A 21,098-nucleotide genomic window follows, 5' to 3' on the forward strand; every position below is an offset into this window, starting at 1 on the left:
TGCCTTTGATCACTGTTTCTCCTGTATCAAGCTCACGAACAATGCATCCATTTGATCGAAATATTACTTCATTTCCTTGATCACACATTTGACTGACACTCAATATATTATGCTTTAAGCCATCAACATACGTAACATTTCCAGCCTTTACATTTTCTTTCAAAAACACAAAACCTTTTCCTTTTATGAGTGCAAGGGTGTCATTTCCAAATGAGACCTTCTTTTCCTTTTCTAAGGCACTATATGACTGAAGTTTTTCTTTATCACCTGTCATATGTTTCAAGCATCCACTATTGATGTACCACTGATTTTCCTTTCCTTCCGCATATAAGGCTATCCCACATCTTTCTGGTTGCGATTCTTTCTTTCTCCATGTTTTATAATTCAATGAAACTTGCTCCTTCTGAGTTGTTTGCTGAAACCTACTCCTACATTCAGAATCTTCATGACCGAAGTTGTTACAAATAGAACATTCTACTTCATTCTCAAGAGTAGAAAAGTTATTGTAGGTCATTTTCATGATCCCAGTCATACTCCTTTGTTTTTGAGCTTCTCTAGTCATGATGGTCTTGTAGGAAACACATTGAGCAGCTTTGTGACCAAAGTTATGACAAGAGAAACATTGGCCATTGAAGAAATTTCTGCGATTATCAAACCTACCAACCAAATGATTGTAGTTTCTATTGACATCCATTCTTGAGGCAAATTGAGAATGATTTACCTGTGGTTGGTTGAAGTTTCTGTTCATCCTTGAAGTAGATTGCCCCTGATTTACTTGGTAATCTTTGTTCATTCTTGAAGCAAATCGTCCCTGATTTACTTGGGGATCTGCATTATGCTTTTGTTGTCGATTGTCAATCTGTTCACTTTTTCTTGCTGCATCAAGATAACTTTTGGAGGTGGATGGCTTCTGTGCTTGAGACGCTTCTTTAGTATATCCAAGACCTATCTTGATTAGAGGAGAACGCTGCACTTTGATAATCTCATCTAAAGTTTCAGATCCCTTAGCAAATCTAAGATTAAGAGCTTTTGATTTCTCAATATCTTTTCTAAGTCCCACAATTTCACATTCTAACTTTTCATTGTGTTTTTCTCTTTCAGCAAGTTGGAATGTCAGAGTATCTATAATCATATTCTTTTCCTCTAAATAAATTTTGAGTTTAGAAATTTCTTCATAGAGACCTTATTCATCTATAGCATCCAAGAAATCATCATCTTCAAAAGCCATCAAAAGTCTATAATCATTATGTTGTTCATCTTCATCACTATTTGAACATCCATCACTGCCTTCATGTGTATAATAGCTCTTCTTACTTACATTCTGTTTTCTATTCCATCTAACTGGTTCCTTACCTTTGTCAAGCTTATCTTTATGAGGACACTTGGCACCATAATGACCAACTCTTCCACAAGAAAAGCATTTGAAAGGCATCTTACCTCGGAATCTTCCAGTTCCCCGTTGAAGGTTCTTGACAAAATTTGATTCTTCCTCTTCTTCTAACATATGTCGTGACTCATTGTAATCTCCTTTTCTTGAGGCTTTGAATGTAGCTTCTCTCCTATCTGATGGTCCCCCTTTTCTCATTTCGTAAGCTGTTAGAATTCCATGTAGTTGTGACATGGTAATGCTCTGTAGATTCTGTTTTTCTTCTATGGAAGAAACTTTTGAATCAAACTTAAGAGACAAAGATCTTAGAACCTTTTCACCCAAAACAACTTATTTTATTTCTTCACCCAAGTTTTTCATACAATTAACAATCTCATCTATGCGTAGGAAGTAGTTAGCCATGCTTTCATCATTGTGCATTCCAAGATTTTCATATTGAATTCTGAGAGTTTGTAGTTTTGCTTGTTTTACCTGTTCATCTCCTTCATAGCTCAGAATGATCTTGTCCCATATTTCTTTTGCGGTTTTCAGCTGCTTAACCTTGACAAATTCTGATTGAGAGAGGCTCCCTAATAGAGTATTGACAGCCTTTGCATTTGTTTCATACTGCTTCTTACCAGATGTATCTGTAGGAGTTGCTGATGGAAAAGTGTATCCCGTTTCCAAAATATCCCAAACTTCTGTGCCAAGAGATTGAAGATAGGCAGTGATTCTTACCTTCCAATAGACGAAGTTGCTCCCATCAAAAATTGGTTGTCTGATTGATGCTTCTTTTTCGTAGTTTCTCATGATGATAGATCTTCCTTTAAGCGATCAAGCTTCTTTTGAAGGACCTGCTCTGATACCAATTTTTGGGAATAATACTGAGAGGGGGGGGGTGAATCAGTATTATCAGGTCAATTATTTTTCATTTCACAATCAGATTTGTATACGCTACTTAAGTTAGTAAATACCGCGTATGTACGCAACTCCAGTTAAGGAAATAAGCGTATATAAGCATACTTGTACTTTAAATTATTCTTCAGATGTTGATCACTAATCTGTGCATCAAAACATATGAACAATAACCAGGAACAGTAAAACAGAACATGCAATCACACATAAGAACACAAGATATAAGGTGGAAACCCAATGTGGGTGAAAACCACCTGCTGCAATTCGTCTCTATCTTCTTTTAATTAGAAACTTCTTTTTACAATGTTTCTGTACTGGTGCAGTCTTATACCAGTATGTAGGCTACTACCTACAGAAGGCTACAACCTTCTCTCATTCTCCAGCTTCTCCTGGAAGGGAGCTACAACCCCCTTAGCTCTTGTACTAGCTGAGGTACTAGTATGTAGGTGCTGACCTACAGAAGGCTACAACCTTCTATTTCTTCCAGGGACCACGTTTCATAAATTTTCAGACTAGATCCATGAATATCAATCAAACATCAAGTATATCTACATTAACCAACCTCCTTTGTACAAACAAATACTGAATCAACCAATAACTTCTCAGAATATTGTAGCCAGAAAATAGTACCAGTAACCAAACACCAATTTTGAACCCAGAACATTGCAACAATAAACAGAAGTAGCTAAAACATATTTCATGAGATATACGCTACTTCAATATGTGGAACTTGCGTGCATATGCTTCTGTATCAAGGGCATCCTACGTATACGCTATTTTAAGTTAGTGAACCAGTGTGTATACGCACCTCTGCTGCACTGAACCTGCGTACAGATCTATAAAATATAATTTATCCATTTTACTTATTCAAACATTAGCTATACCCAGATTATCATATTTATAGATCATGTCATGTGCCAAATATAACAGACCAAAAATTACACAAAGATACTTCTCTTCAAAACGTCTTAAGATCTTGACCCATCAATAGAACTTATCCTTCTCCTTGTGCTCAAGTTCCTCCTTGATTCAGATCTAGTTATGCACCATAACCCAATGACAGTATTCTAGATCTTGCTCTTCATAAGATATTTAATGCTACAGTTGATCCTTGCCAAATGATCTCCTTCTCTTTTTATAGACTTAGGCCTTACTCAAACCATGGTCCAAAACCATAGAGATCCAATACTAGGGACTCAATACCTGGGTTCAACACTTTGGATGCAATACCAAGGACCAAAACCATAGGTTCAAATATGTCATACTAAATACCGTGGACCCATCATAAGTTTTCCCACATGTACGCACTTTTCTTTGCATGAAAGTGCATGCATACGTATACGCGCCTTTTGATCAGTATATTCGCGTGTATACGCGATTTTGTTAAGAGTAACTTGTGTATACCTGATTTTCTTTCATTTTGAGAGCCTAAACTATGATCTTCCCTTTGAGTGAGTTTCCATCAAGGACAACACCTATGCCATAGTGCCAAACCTATGTCATAATGCCAACATATAGTACATATATGTTGTTTACATGATGATCTTCATAAGGACAAGGAGAAGTACAAAGCTTGAGTACACAACTTCATTATTTGATGATGAGTCACTCGTTTCTTTTATGTTGTTGTCATCATGCCTTCAAAGATGCATAAAGTTCATATGGTGCAGTTATGATGAAATTTTCCTATAGTTCTTGGCTCTCACATGGTTGAATATTGTTGCTGTTGATGGTATCAAGAAAGCTTGATAAATGACCATGCGCTCATGGTTTGCTAGATACATATTTGATTGATACACATTATGTTGGATACATGGATGATTACTTAAGTTGCATATTGATAAATATTTTTGGCCAAGAGAATGGAGTTATTGCAAGTCTCATGAAGACATAGCTATTTGAAGACATGGATAATCAGAGATATGGTTTACTTAGTCACATAATGATGATGAATTCATACCTTATGATGATAGGTTTGATATTCACATATGTTGATTATCATGTTTAATGCTTATTAGATGTGAGATGTTCCCTAATGATGATATATGGTTGATATATTGAGGGTTCTTGTGGAAAGATCATGCAGTTATAGATGATGATGTTATGATCATAGATGATGACTATGGTGTTTTCACATACATACAATATGATGTGAATAATTGGAGATATGACATATGCTAGGTTGATTCATGGAAGGTTATGATAAGGCTCTTTCTACTAAGGAAACAGAGCAATTTGATATTGATGAGATCAAGAGGATGAATTGATATCTATATGCAACATACTTTGTCACAGGTTGATTGTAATTACATTGTCATATCTTGGGAACTAATGATGGACATATACATGTTGCTGGTCTGGATGTTGATTGACAGATGCTTATGGTGCAGATCATACATGGTGTATGATAGTTTTTGATGACTATCGTGGTCTTGTTTAGATATTTGGTCTTTGTTATAAATGTCATGTATATCACTCGATGAAAAGATCATATAAAGGCCCATGATGTAATAATATGTCTTTGTTTGTCATAGTCTTTTGATGAGTCCTTTTTGGTCATATGATGTAATTTGTACCCCCACTATGCATGGGAAGGATGATATAATAATTGCTATATTTCAGTCATGTATAAACAATTGGTATATCCCCACTTGGTTGGGTGAATGAGTAAAATTTGGTATATCCCCACTTGGTTGGTAGATTGATGTATGTATGAATCATTGGTGATAGGAAGGTCAATCTCACATAGTTGAGTTACAAAGTCATGTTATTCTTTTGGAAAATATTTTTGCAGACTCTCCATGTGCTCAGGGGGAGCATGGATGGTATAGTGCATATCAGCATGTACAAAGGGGGAGTTTAATAAGAAAATTCAACATGTTCCTAGGGGGAGCATGATCAATTTTCATATTCAGTTATTCAGATATGAAAGTCTTCATTTTGGTTATCCCTTTACCCTTGATATCAAAGGGGGAGAATATCTTGGCCTGCCCTTTGCCCTTGATGTCAAAGGGGGAGAGTATTTTTGGTGTTTCTTATTATCTCTAATAGTTTCTACAGCTTGTAGTAATCAACACCAACATGGTTGCCATCAAGTCCAAAGGGGGATATTGTTGGCATTATGATGCATGTGTTGTACTTGATGGCAACCCACTTGTAGTAGAACAACTCACTTGTATATGGTAACTAGATGAATCTACATAACTAGATGAATCTACAAGAGAGATATCAGAAGTGACAAAATTCATGCAGTTGTGTTTATAGATGTGAATAAATGTAGGTCAGTTCAAAGGAATCAGTTTAGAAGTAATGCACAATGGAAAATCTCATTATAACAGGTCTATTCAAAGTTAACAAAGTCATGGTACAAAAGAATAGGATGAAGGAACAAAGGACTACATATCAGAATCAAGAAGTTGAAGAAAAATGACATTTTCGGGTATGATAAGTTGTGTATGCGGGTTCACTGTACAAAAAGAGCATGTACACATGGGTTAATAGAACAAAAAGAGTGTATACGTATACACACACTTTCACAGGAGGAAAAGCACGTACATGTTGGAAATCCAAGGTATTTAGTCCAAGGTATTTTGGTCCAAGGTATTGATCCAAGGTATTTGGTCTAAAGTATTGACCCTAGGTATTTGGTCCAAGGTATTGGTTCTAAGTGGTTTTGGTCCAAGGTATTGAGAAAGGCCTAAGACTATATAAGTAGGAGAAGATCATTAGGCTAGGGCATGCAAGTATTGAATATCTTATTAAATGTTAGATCATATATGCAGGTTATGAGCTTCTGATTCTTTGCTTGATCTGAACTAAGGATGCACCTATGTGGTTGATAATGGATGATAGATTGGGATAATGAAGCATGACATGAATTATCATTATGTGGTTTGATCATGGACAGTCTAGATCTGAATACTGACACATGTTTTATTGTATAAATGCTATGATCTGGGTGTGACTAAAGTTTGAAATAGCTATGAAGTTTTAAGTTAGTATTTGCAGATATGTACGTTGTTTTGCTTTGGTAAAAGCATGTATACATGTTGGTTCGACACATAGAAGTAGCATATAGCTTATGAACTATGATGTTTGAAGTTGTAGTTGGTTTTGGTTGTTGATGCAGAGTTCTGGGTTATGCTTTGTGTTCTGGTGACTGCATTCTAGTGACAATATTCTGAATGTTTATATTGATTGATTATGATGAGATCTAATGATGGATCAAGATCTCAATGACTTATCATTATGTGATATAATAATGGATGGGCTAGATCTAATTTCTAACACATATTTTATCCTTTATATATGATGACCTGGGATTTTTGAAGTGGGGAAGTGCAACGAAGTTATAAGTAAGTATTTGGAGATCTATACACTGGTTCGCTTTGGCGAAGTTGTGTATAAACGCTGGTTCGGCTCTTCCAAGTAGCGTATTCAAAAGAAAAGCTTAATTTTCAAGGATGATTGATCTATCAGATCAATGCTGCTATTTTACCGTTGTCTGTCAATGAAGTCTTCTTAGATCTGAAAGTAAAACTGAATGCATAAAGAGTTTGTGTTTCATTGATTAATTGATTGAGAAAGAATGGTGATCCTTGATGCTATATATTTAGAACTATGTAATATGACTGTAGATCTTTAGAATGTCACTAATTGGTACAGTTTTTGGTTCAGAAGTCTTATGATTAAGTATCTATAGAGATATAGCAGGTTTGACTACAGGAAGTAGCGTATACACGTAGTTTGGGTTCAACCAAGTAGCGTACACACTCTGATGCATGGTTTTGAGGTTACAACTGGTTCTGAATGATGATGCAGTGTTCTAGGTTCAGATCTATGTACTGATTACAATGATCTATCTATTCCAGTTGATTGGTTGAAGTTGATTAAGTATGAATGAATGGTTGATTCAGTTGTGTTAGAGGTTCAGAGGTTGTCAGTGATTGAATGAGTTGTGGTTGATTCAAAGAGTGATGATTGAGTTTTAGTGACTGGTTGATACAGATGTATTTGATGGTTGTATTGCAGTTGTGATTGGTTTTTGAGCTTCAATGTTGTTAATGGGTCCAGTATGAAAATTTGATGAAACGTGGCCTTCAGATTGTGGTGTTGTGTTCCAGGAGTATCCACTCTAAAAATTCATGAAACGTGGTCTCTGGAGGAAGAGAGAAGGTCATATCCTTCTGTAGGTTGGTGCCTACGTACTTGTAAACAGATTGACTAGTACAAGAGCCTGGGGGTTATAACGCCCTTCCAGTAGAAGCTGGAGAATGAGAGAAGGTTGTAGCCTTCTGCAGGTAGAAGCTTGCGTACTAGTATGATTCTGCACCGGTACAAGATTGTTAACAAATTTTCTTATTATTAAAAGAAGACAGAGACATCAACAACAGGTGGTTTTCACCCACTTTGTGTTTCCACCTTAAATCTTGGTGTTCATGTGTGTTGCTTATATGTGATGGTTTATTCTGTTATTACTGCACATGGTTACTGTTTAATGTTTAATAATGTACTGATGCACTGATTAAAGGTCAACATATGATGAATTAACTGAATCATAAGTTCACTGGATATATGTTGGTTGCCTTAAGAACAATTGCATGCACACATGAGTTCCCTTCATTGAAGAAGTGTATATAAATGTGATTATGGAGATGAAAAAGTTATTGATTTGTAAGTACTGATTCACCCCCCACTCAGTATTATTTCCAACACTAACAAATTCAAAATCCAGATTTTTCAAGTTGAAATCGGTGAGATATTGTATTTTGAATAAATGTTTGTATTAGAAAGATTCAAGTGGAATAATTCTTACTTTTCTATTAGAAGACGAGGTTGAAAAAGTGATTGAATAGTTTCATAAAGGTGATTGTGGAGGACATAATTACTAGAGAGAAATAGTGAATAAGATACTCAGAGCGGGATTTTATTGGCCTTCAATGTTTAGAGATGTATACAAAAAGGTTTCTTCTTGTCATGAATGTCAAATATTTGAAGGGAAAAGGAAGTTACTCTCATTGCCTTTGAAACATATTTTTGTGGAAGCCCCTTTCCAACAGTGAGGGTTAGAGTTTATTAGTGAAATAAATCCTACATCTTCATGCCAACATCGGTGGATCCTAACCGCCACTGATTACTTCACAAAGTGGATTGAAGCAGTTCCCACAAGGCAAGCTACATATGCAGTGATTATTCAATTTCTAGAAAATAACATCATGTCAAGGTTTGGCTACCCCATGAATATCATCTTTGGAAATGCTTAGGCTTTCGAATCAAAAAGGTTGATAAGTCTTTGTAACCAGTATAATATCACTCTTGGTCATTCTATAGCTTATTACCCCCAAGGTAATGGCTTAGTTGAATCATCAAACAAAAGCCTAGTTAGAATCATCAAAAAGATTTTGCAGGAAAATAAAAGGTCATGGAATTTAAAGCTTAAATTTGCTCTATGGGCTGACAGAATTTGTACTAAAATATCTATAGGAGTTTCTCCTTATGAGTTAGTTTATGGAACTGAAGTTGTTTTTCCTAGTTCTCTTGGAGTTCCAATCATGAAACTGTTGCAGGGACTAGAAGAAGAACCAAATGCTATCCAAAGGAGGATCAACCAACTAATTTCTCTGCAAGAAAAAAGAGAAGAAGTTTAGAGAAATCACCAGCAATCTCAAAACAGAGTTAAAAAGAATTTTGACAAAAATATAAAAGAAGAAAATTTCAGTCCTCAAGATGTAGTTTTGAAGTGGGAGGCTAAGATTGAAGATAAAGGAAAACACAGCAAGTTTGAGAATCTCTGGAAGGGGCCATATAATATTTCAACCTATCATGGAAATAATACATTTATATTGAAAGAGATGAATGGTCAACTATACGCAGGAGGACATGTTAATGACAGGTTTCTCAAACACTATATCTCTTGATCCAGTTGGAAGAAACACCATTGTATATACTCCATTTTTCTATTTTTCTCATTTGCAGGTGTGGATGATATATTTGACAAGTTTGAGCCCGAAGTGAAGGCCATAAAAACTTTGAGATTATGTCATCAATTTTTAGTTTTCAATAAGAAAACTGGTCTACTGGTTCTTTGTTGCACCACTGGGGTGAAACATCCCCATTGGAGCCAGCTATCCATGATATTCCCTAAAAATAACTTTTAGTTTGATTATTCATTTTAGATAGGGTTTTTATGTTTAGGTTCATGTGAAAGCTATCATATGGTACATTTAGTATTTGATAGGGTCATCATAAAAGATAATAAAGTACGTCAAAAGGATCAATCTATATTGAGAAAGAAGAATTTCATCACCACTATTCTTTTCATCTATTTGTTGCTTTTTTGAAAGAGGTTGTTGTTCTTTGCAATTGGAGTTCAAAAGAGGAAGAACAGGTCCAGGTTAAATTGTTTTGGAGAAATTCCCATATTTTCTAAAACCCATTTCTTTCACAGATCCCATTTCATCCTTTGTTTTTTAACTCTAGCCATTCCATGCATTATTAATATTTCAACTCTCGCTGCAATAACCCATTTTTAACTCTAGCCAAAATCCATTTGATATTCCAACTCAAGCTGCATTCTATTTTAACACTAAGAAACCATGTTGAATTCCTTTTTTAAGGGCTAGGACCCACAAACCATATCACTATCAACCCCTTCCGTTTTGCGATACAATAGCCACTTGTCTCCCTTTCCCTTTTGTGATTGTGATATCACATATCACAAAGTACCTCCTCCGCTGATATCACATATCACAAAGTCCCTCCTTTGCCGATATCTCAAGTTCCTCCTCACCTACTGTGATATTGTAAGTCCTGTTACCATTTCCTCCCTCTATTGATTGTGATATTTATTCTGCCTGCCAATTGCAATATTTCCTCCCCCATTGATTGTGATAACTCCTTCCTCCACCAATTGTGATATTGCAATCGGGGATCAGACAAGTCATAAGTCCCTCCTCCATCAAAGTCCCTTCTGACTTGTGATTGTAATGGACCAAAAAAAGTTATGTAATGTGGTTTGTAAAATTTCAAGTCTGACGTATCGAGAAATTGCCATAAATCAATGTTAAATCCCCTTTTCCCTTTCCGATGGTGATATGTGAAGTCCTGGTTCTAGATGCGATATTTTATGTGATATGTTTTTATTAAAGTTTTGTGTCCGGACAGTCAATAAACACTATGAAACATGGAAAAAGTCCTTTTCCTGTATTGCGATTGTGATATCAACAGGCCCAAATTTAATCGGCTCGGATCAACGACCCAGATCAACGAGCATAAAATCGTCCATTTTTCCTCCACTTAGAGGACAACGAGGGTATTTTCTGCGTATATTCAGCAACACAGTCATCAAACAGAACACAGTGAAAGTGGGAAAATGAGACACAAAGGACAATGAGGAAACTTTCAACACGTTTTAATCAGCAAACAACACGTCTTCCAGCAGGACAAACAACGTTACTCATTTGAAGGCCCAGAAACAACACAACAAGATTCGAAGGGCCAAATGTTATGAATTTCCATAAATACAGTGCCTACACTACAAAAAATTGCAATTTTCCTAAATTATTGTAATAGTTAGATAGATTCTATTTAGATGTGACTCCTATTTGTATTCAAACTCAGTTAAAACATAAAATCCTTATGAAGATTGTGTTAGTTAGAAGAAAAATAGAAGTCTCTAGAATAGTGGATCATATTTGGCCCAAGTGGAAAGATATGTAGAGAGATATTTTATCTATAAATAAGTAGGTTTTCGATTTTTAGAAGGGTTGAGGGAGAATGTGAAGAACTATCCTTTTGTAATATTTTGATCCTTTAATAGAAAATCTGCAGCAACTATGTTTTTGTACCTGAGATTCATGTCATAGATTTTATGGGTTTTTATACTATTGTTTCAAGTTTTACATAGTATCTTGATCACTTGGAAATCTTGTCAAACTGCTCGAATTTCCTTCATTTACTATGTATGATTGTGGATGTTAATTTGTATCGGTTTCAAAGCTATAGATGCCTCAACTTACATTAAACATTGTTGTTTACCATAATTTGTTTTAATGTTGTCATCACATTTGTCTTCACGTCCAAAAATCACATAAAAATTTAGAGTTAGCCATCTGAACTTTGAGTTTATTACAGTCAATTTTATAAATATTTTGAGAGATCCCTCTCAGATTGGAAGGGCTAACTTCCAGTCAAAAGTTGGTTTGAAATAGTTACACTTGGTTGGAGGTTGACACAACCCAACATGTTCTAGCCCAGTGATAACATACCCTTTGAAGTGGATACATATGTGAGTGGGTATGATATGGGAGCTATCTTGATTCAAGGAGGAAGGCCTGTTTGCTACCATTTTGAAGTATTTCATGGGTAATTTCTTAACTACCCTACCTATGATAAGGATCTCTATGCCATGGTGAAAGTTGTGAAGAAGTGGAAGAACTATCTAATGGGAAAGCAAATAATAATGCACATAGATCACCAGCCATTACAGTACTTGCAAGCCTAGAATAAGCTACAATAGACCAAGCATTACAAGTGGATGAGGCTTTTACAAAGTTTCATTTGGTGATCAAGTATAAGAAGGGAAATACAACCAAGTCGGCCAATATGCTTTCAAGGTCACACACATCAAAGATTACAACTTTCAGGACTCTTATGCACATGGAGCCATTCACCCATGATGCATACAGAGAGGCATATTCAGAAGATGGGGAATTTAAGGAGGTGTATCAACAGTTGCAGAGTTAGAGTCATGTGCACGATGGTGACAACACTGTTGACTACCATATCCAGTATGTGTTACTCTACAGGTTGGATAAGCTATGTGTTCCAAAAGGTTAGTTCTTGCAGCTACTTAGAGAGGCTCACACCTCCAAGGTTGTAGGGCATTTTGGTGTAGGGAAGACGTGGCTAACTTGTAGAGGTATGTGTATTGGCCCAAGATCAAAAGTAAAGTAGCTAGGTTCATAAGAGGATGCATGCTTTGTTATGCCAACAAGCCTAGAAACATGAAACAGGGTTTGTATCATCCCTTACCTGTACCCACTCATCCTTGGGAAAGCATTTCCATGGACTTTGTGAGAGGCTTACCGAAAAACACAAAGGGACATGACTACCTGTTCGTGGTAGTTGACAGGTTCAACAAGATGTGTGTTCTAATGCCCTGTAAAAAGACCATCAGTGGACAAGAAGCAACAAACTTGTTCTTTGGACAGGTTTTGGTACACTTTGGGATACCAAGGAGCATCATTTCAGATAGGAATACAATATTTCTCAGTGCGTTCGGGACTAAATTGGGGGAGAATATGAACACAAAGTTAAAGAGATCTACAACATTCCATCCACAGACAGATGGGAGAACAGAAGTAGTCAATAGGAATTTGGTGCAACTTCTGAGGGGTTACAACTAAAAGCATATGAAGACCTACGATGAAAATCTGGTATATATACAACATTCTTATAACAGAGTGGTCTGTACTTCTACAGGAAAGTCCCCATTTTAAACTTGTTTTAGATATTTTCCACCTTCACCTTTGGATATTGCATATGGGAAGCAAGGAGGAGTGAAGGAAGACCTTATAGGAGATGCTTTGAGGTCTGAAAAATTTATAGAGAATATAAGGAAGATCCATATACAGGCATAGGAAACATTGCAAAAGTCACAGGAGAAGTATAAGGCCAGACATGATTAGCATAGAATAGAGAAATAATTCAAGGTGGGAGACAGAGTATGGTTATAGTTGAACAAGGAGAGGTTGTAGGGGCCTAGTAAGAAAATAAAGGCTCTAAGGTATGGTCCCTTTGAGATACAGGAAAAGGTGGGTGATAATGCCCATGAACTCAGTTTACCACCATATATGCACATTTACTCAATTGTAAATGTAGACAATTTGAAACTCTATGAGCCTTCCATGCTAGATTATGAAGAAGAATAGGTCCTACCTTCTATGGAGGATTTGGCACCAGAATCTCAGGCAGAGTTGGAAGAAGATACAGTTTTGTAGAAGAGGTCCAAAACTACAAGACAAGGTCAATAAGACTTTTGGCGGATTGGGTTGAAGGGACAACTTCTAGGCAATGCTAAATGGTACACTAGAGAGAAGGTGGAGGAAAAAATTCCTCACCTCATTCAGTAAAATATTTTGGGGACCAAACGCCTTTAAGAATGGGGAGGTGTGATCTAAATTGGATCATTATATTGTTTTTCATCCATCCTAATGCATTTGGAGTGGAAAAAGTGGAGGAATCAAATTACGTGACCTTTTTTTCTAGCGGGACCCAGTTTGGTGAAATGGGGTTTGAAACCATTCGGGAGAGTTTTGAGGCATCAAATGAAATTTTTTGGGGTAAAATTTGTCACATAAGTGCCACACCTTTTGATTTTGTTTTACACACAAAAATGTTTCCAACGGCGCAATAATCGCGTCAATCGGAGTCCGTATGCAAAAGTTATGCCACTCAGAATTTGACCTTCCTATTTTCACACCTATAGTTCGAGAGGATGCTGCATCAGCCCCCATTATTCATGGAAAATGGGCTAGCCACGTGTTTTTGATGTGGAAGACTCTAGAATATTCTATTTTGTAACTCTAGTTAAGATTTGATGTAGTCAAACTTGACCACTAGTAGGTAATCAGGCTATGTTATAACCGGGCCACTGGCAGGAAGTGGAATTCCATTATTTCGAGATAATTTTGTTCCATAGTTGAGCAAAGATAGCCAGGAGAGATAGGAGGTAGATCACACAGAGAGTATTTGTGCACTATAGTAGCCCATGGGCCACAAACATTACTTTTTTGTATCTACAACCATATTTCCAGACAGAGAAAGAGAGCGAAGCAGCCTCACCTTCCAGGTGGTTTTTCTCCTGAAAGGGTTTCCCAGAGAGCATATCTTGCATCTTATGTGTATGTGAGATTATTTTTTCATTCTCTTGTTTTCTACATAATTTACTTTTACATGCATGCACTAATTACAGTATGATCTACAGATCCAGAAATTAAATAAAACTGTAATAGTGTAGAATCTCATATTTTTAATAGAATATTATCATATTTGTTGTGAGGAACTATCCAGTGGAATATCCATGACATTTTATGGGTCAGTTAAGAACTGAATAATATCAACAAACTTCTCATCTACTACTCTGATCGAAACCAATTGTGCTTTAGGAATATTATTCTCTATATTTTTGGTTCTTCTCCTGTCTCCAACCTTGACAGATGATCATGTTTGGCATTTAGTCTTCTTTTCTTAACAATAACTTCAAAGTCATTATCCTAAAATAGTAATTGACACTTGCAAATATTTCCTCCTAAAATAGGCTTGTTTAACAAATATTTTAGTGTAGAGCGATTTGTGAACATCTTGAAATGTGATCCCAACAAATAATGTATGAACTTTTGTAATGCATATACCATAGATAGACCTTCCCTTTTTGTAGTTGTATAGTTTTTCTATGCTTTAGATAGTTTCCTGCTTGAAAAATCTATAGAGTGATCTATTTCTCCTACACTAGGTTGTGCCTATACTACTCCTAAGCTATGCATGAAGCATCCACATGAACATGAAATTATTTATTCCATTATGGGAAAACCAAAATAGGCATGGTTACCATCTTTTATTTTAGTGTATCGAGGCTCTTTTGACACTCTTCATTCCATAGAAATGCTACATCTTTCTTCAACAACTTTTCCACAAGCGCAATGATCTACGCATGTCCTTTGATAAACTTTTTGTACTATCCTCCATGTCCCAGTGTGGTGTGAAGCTACCTCATGGTCTTCGATGGAGGTAAATTCAAAATAATAACAATATTCGTAGGATCCACCATCAATCCCTGCTTGCAAACAATATGTCCTAACAATATACCTAAAGGTACACATAATACACACTTTTTTATATTAAGAGAAATATGATACTACTTGCATGTGTCAAGCATCAGACTTAAGTTTGCAACATGTTTCTTCAATAACCCAAACAGTGTCCAATCATTGAAGTATGCTTCCAAAAACTTATGAATATACTCTTTGAAAGTTGCGACCACTACTCTTGAAAATATGGCAAGGGAATTCTTCAACCCAAAAGGCATCATTGCATACTGAAATGAACCCCATTTTGTAGTGAATGTGGTCTTATGTTGATCCTCTGGTGCAATTCTAATATGATGGTATCCTAAAAATCCATTTCTAAATGAATAGACTTCCTAACCTCCTACATTGTCCAAAACTTCATCAGTGAAAGGAGTAGGGAATGGATCATGTAGACATGCATCATTTAACTTCCTTAAATCAACACAAATTTTGATTTCACCCATAGGACTTACCCACAAACCTTTTCTTGTACTACCATAGGACTTACCCACTCTGGTTCTTGTTGAAATTCCATGAAATTGGATCTAGGTTAGAGTCTTAAATCACTGACACTACCAAACCAAGAGTCTCAACCATAAACTACTTTTCACAACAGAAAGTCTAAAGCAGTAAATTATACATGCACAATGAACATAGTTTTAAACAAAATTATGCAATGATGTACAATCACCAATTTCCGTTATATTAATCCAAAGTGATAAATACAATAGCCTATGGTTACAATAACAAACTTGGTTGTAGTACTCTTTTCGTATCTTGTCCTACCGATCCGTTGCACCCATTCTACTCACTAGTAGTTCCTTAGTCCATCTAGGCCACTACACATCGAGAATTTAGGAGCGCAACCATCTAACACTGCTGCACGCCCTTTTAAATGGTGTACTTGGGCTGATCCAATTTGCTCCTCTGAGCTGGCCAATACCCAAGCTCCAATCTTCCATCATAGAAACAACTTTCATCCATCAAAGTGTTGCACTTTGGCACTGTCCTTCACCCAACTTTTAGCTTCTCTTCGTCCTTCAAGATAGCTCATCTAGGGCTACTTTGGGTGGTCAACTTACTGCCCTCCAATAGATCTATGACACCTGTTTGGTCAATTTAGCGTCCTAAATTTCTCTACATAAATTATCAATCCGGGTATCGTAAATTGATGAAGTGTATGTTGGAAATAATACTGAGAGGGGGGGGTGAATCAGTATTATCAGATTAATCAAACTTTTCAAATGCCCAGAAACATATACGCTACTTCAGTTAAGTGAACCAGCGTGTACACGCTACTGTGACGAAGTAAAACAGCGTATAAGCAGAAAACTCACAATTTAGTTGGCTTATTCTTCAATTAAGTGCATCAGGACATTATTCATCATATTAACAGTAAACATGTGCAGTATAACAGAACAGATAAAAAGCCACACACATGAACACCAAGATATAAGGTGGAAACCCAATGTGGGTGAAAACCACCTGCTGCAAGTTGTCTCTATCTTTCTTAATATGAAACTTCAGTTTACAATCTTTTGTACTGGTGCAGCCTTATACCAGTACGCAGGCTACAACCTGCAGAAGGCTTCAACCTTCTCTCGTTCTCCAAACTTCCTTGGAAGGGAGCTCCAACCCCCTTTTCTTTTGTACTAGCCAAGATACTAGTACGTAGGTGCTGACCTACAATCTTCCTTCTTCCAGGTATCACTTTTCATACATTTTCAGACTTGGATATTCCTGAAGCACAACATTACAATCTGAAGACCACAATTCATTCAATTTCCACAACAGATCATTGAAGCATAAAACAACCAGACTTTGAATCACTGAACCACTGAACCCTGTCAATCACCAGTTACCAGAACACAGAGCAGACTACAGAACTCTGAAATAACAGTCAGACCCCACTGTAAACCCAAATCAAGCTTCAAAAGATATACGCTACTTTAATGAGCATAACCCGCGTATACACGCTCTTTTACCGAAGCCAACCTGCGTACAGATCTAAAAATAAACTTTCTCAATTTGCAGCTGTACCAGACATTAGTTAGACTCAGAACGTAATATTGCGACAATATGCAGATCTAGAAATACGCATAATCAACCAGATCATGATAGTGCATTTCAAACCATTAGATCCCGATCTATCCTTAGATCTAGTCTTCCATTAACCGATGTGATCTCTCCTTGGCTTAGATCATGCAACTCAGAACCTACATATCAGATCTCTTTCTCTCTTAGATATTCATGCCTTGTCAAAAGATGATCTTTGCCTAATGATCTTCTTCTCCTTATATAGCCTTAGGCCTTTCTCAATACCAAGAGCCAAAACCATAGTAACACAATACCATCAATTTAAAACTAGGGATCGACACGCCCGTCGAGACATAATGGTCCGAAATCATAGGCACAACTTCCAAGGACTAACCACCATGAACCAAAGGAACCTTTCCACATACACGCGCTTTTTCTGAATCGAACTAGCGTGTACACGCGACTTGGTCTTAACGAAACGGCGTGTATGAGCTTCCTTGGCATGCTGTACTGAGATCTGTCTTCTGATTAAGTTGCCATCACCTGTACCAACCTCTGAGCACCTGTACCATCCACTGAGTGAGTTGCCATCAAGGACAACACTTGAATCATAATGCCAACAATCTCCCCCTTTGGACTTGATGGCAACCACCACACCAAGTCACTCTCCCCCTTTGACATCAAGGGCAAAGGGCTATGCTCCCCCTGAGGACATGCTGATACCTCTGCTTGGCTGTGCTGACTTGTGCTCCCCCTGACAGTAGGCCAGATCTGCAAAAGATGTTCTTCAACAAGAACCAAGACTTATACACCATAAGGGACCTTTCTATCATCAAAGGACTCAATACATACAACCATAACATATCAGAAACAACCACTTATATTACAGCATTCATCCTAGGCATAGTGGGGAAACCAACAAAGGCCGTTACATGACCTTGACACCATAAAAGAGACAAGAGAGATACATGACATAGAGACAACAGATCTAGACCAAGACTTAGGAAAGACACCAGCAGCATCTGATAAACATCTTGTTAGATCAGCAACTAGAATTTCTTTCTGAGCTCCTTCTCCTGAAACCAACAACCAAAACATCTGAATGCCAACAATGCTTTATGAGACTTTTGAGCTGCTCCCCCTGAACCTGTGCCTGTTGCACTCCCTGAAACTGAGCCTGAATAATTCTGACATTCCTATTGCTGTTCAGAACTTCAGAGTTTTCCCTTGCTGTTCAGAACTTCATATACGCGTTTTATCCTGTATAAAACAGCGTATGTACGCGGATATTCTTTCTGCAACAAGCGTCCAGCATACACGCGACTTACCCATCATAAATCCGCGTGTATACGCTCATATCCCTTCCGTAACCTGCGTATACCAACTTTTCTGTAGAACAAACAAATTTCAACAACAGGATGAAGCATCAACTACTCCCAGCTTTTGTCTGAGATATTCAAAAGTTTCCCTGGGCAGTGGTTTTGTGAGAATATCAGCAACTTGCTCCTTAGAAGGAACATACTCCAACTTGACCTTCTGCTCAAGCACTTGTTCCCGAAGAAAATGGTACTTGATTGGTATGTGCTTGGTCTTTGAGTGCATGACTGGATTCTTTGAAATGCTGATTGCACTTGTATTATCACATAAGATAGAGACAGGTGGGGTGCAAGTGATTTGAAAGTCCTGCAAGGTCTGCATCATCCAAAGAAGTTGTGTGCAACAAGATGCTGCAGCCACATATTCTGCTTCAGCTGTAGATAAGGCAATCGAACTTTGTTTCTTGCTGAACCAAGATACTAATCTGGAACCCATGAAGAAAGCACCTCCACTTGTGCTTTTCCTATCATCCACACTTCCAGCCCAATCTGCATCTGTGTAAGCATGAAGAGTGAGATCTGTATTTCTAGGATACCATAAGCCATAGTTTTGGGTCCCTTGAAGATATTTGAAGATTCTTTTGACTGCCTGAAGATGAGTTTCCTTTGGGTTGGCTTGAAATCTTCCAACCATTCCTACTGCATGTGTAATATCTGGTCGAGTACCTGCCAAATAAAGCAAACTCCCAATCATGGATCTATAAGTGGGTTGGTGAACTGCTGCTGATTCATCATTTGCACTGAGGCTGCATCCTGTAACCATGGGTGTACATACTGGTTTTGACTCTTCCATGCCATACTTCTTCAAGATCTGCTTGAGGTATTTGGTTTGAGACAAGAAGATACCTCCTTCATTTTGTTGGATTTGCAATCCAAGAAAATATGTCAATTCTCCAAGAAGTGACATTTCGAATTCTTTCTGCATAACCAAGGCAAAGTTTTGACTCATAGTCTCTTCATTGCTGCCAAAAATAATATCATCTACATAAACAACAAGAATTAGCAATTTGTTATTTTCAACTTTTATATAGAGATTGCTATCTGCTGATCCTTTTGAAAAGCCTTGTTGGTGAAGATATTTGTCCAACCGATAGTACCAAGCCCTTGGAGCTTGTTTGAGCCCATAGAGAGCCTTTTTCAATCTGCATACAAGGTTTGGATCATTCCCAAGAATGAACCCATCTGGCTGCTCAATATATACTTCTTCTTCTAAGTCTCCATTCAGGAAGGCTGATTTCACGTCCATTTGAAATACCTTGAAGTTTTGAAAGCTTGAGAGAGCAAGGAACATTCGGATGGCCTCTAGTCTTGCCACAGGAGCAAAGGTCTCTTCAAAATCTATTCCTTCTTGCTGTGCATACCCTTTACAAACAAGTCTGGCCTTGTTTCTAATTACTTCTCCATTTTCATTTAACTTGTTCTTGAAGACCCATTTTGTTCCTATTACATTCTTATCTTTTGGTCTAGGAACTAATTCCCAAGTGTTGTTCCTTTCGATTTGCTCAAGTTCTTCATCCATTGCTTTGACCCAACATTCATCTTTGCATGCTTCTTTCACATTTTGTGGTTCAATGGAGGAGAGAAGAGCCAAGTAGCTTGAAGCTTCTGCAAGTGTCCTTCTTGTTTGTACTCCTGCTTCTTTCTGCCCCACAATCTGAGTTTTTGGATGATTCTTTTGGACATATCTGGATGGAGTCTTCTCTTCTATTCTTGTCTGCTCCTCTGGTTCTTCTTGAGATTCTTCTTCTTCTTGAGGTTCTTCTTCTTCATCATTTCGCCTTTGAGAGTAACCTTCATCTTCTTCATGATGAACTTGCCTAGGAATATATCCCTTCTCATCAACCACTATATCAATACTGTCAACAATTCTGCCAAGTCTTTTATTGTAGCACTTGTATGCTTTGCTATGTGGAGAATAGCCAAGAAGAATGCCCTCATCTGCTCTAGGTTCAAGTTTGCCAAGTTGCTCATCAGTATTCTTAATATAACATTTGCTCCCGAAGATTTTGAAATGCTTCACGGAAGGAGTTTTACCACTCCAAAGCTCATGAGGTGTTTGAGTGCTGTTTACTCGGACATTTGTTTTGTTAAGAATGATAACAGCAGCATGTGCAGCTTCACCCCAGAAGGTTGCAGGAGTACCTGATTCATCGAGCATAGCACGAGCCATTTGTTGGATAGTTCTGTTCATTCTTTCCACAACCCCATTTTGCTGAGGAGTTCTAGCTGTAGAGAATTCTCTTCTTATCCCATGTTCATCGCAGAAATCAAAAAATTCATTTGATGTGAACTCCCCACCTCTGTCAGATCTGAGGCACTTGATTTTGTGTCCTGATTCATTTTCAGCCAATGCTTTGAAGGATTTGAATTTTTCGAATGCTTCATCTTTGTGCTTCATAAGCCCTAACCAAACAAACCTTGAGAAATCATCAATGAATAATATCAGATATTCTTCTCCTCGAGGTGTCCTTTTCCTAAATGGACCACATACATCTGTATGGACTAGCTCAAGAGGCAAGTTAGCTGATCCTTCCTTCTCTGGAAAGTTAGTTCTGG

This window comes from Pinus tabuliformis, chromosome X, assembly GCF_031772625.1.
Source record: "Pinus tabuliformis cultivar Carrire ecotype Pingquan chromosome X, CPIR1, whole genome shotgun sequence".
NCBI classification, from domain to species: Eukaryota; Viridiplantae; Streptophyta; class Pinopsida; order Pinales; family Pinaceae; genus Pinus; species Pinus tabuliformis.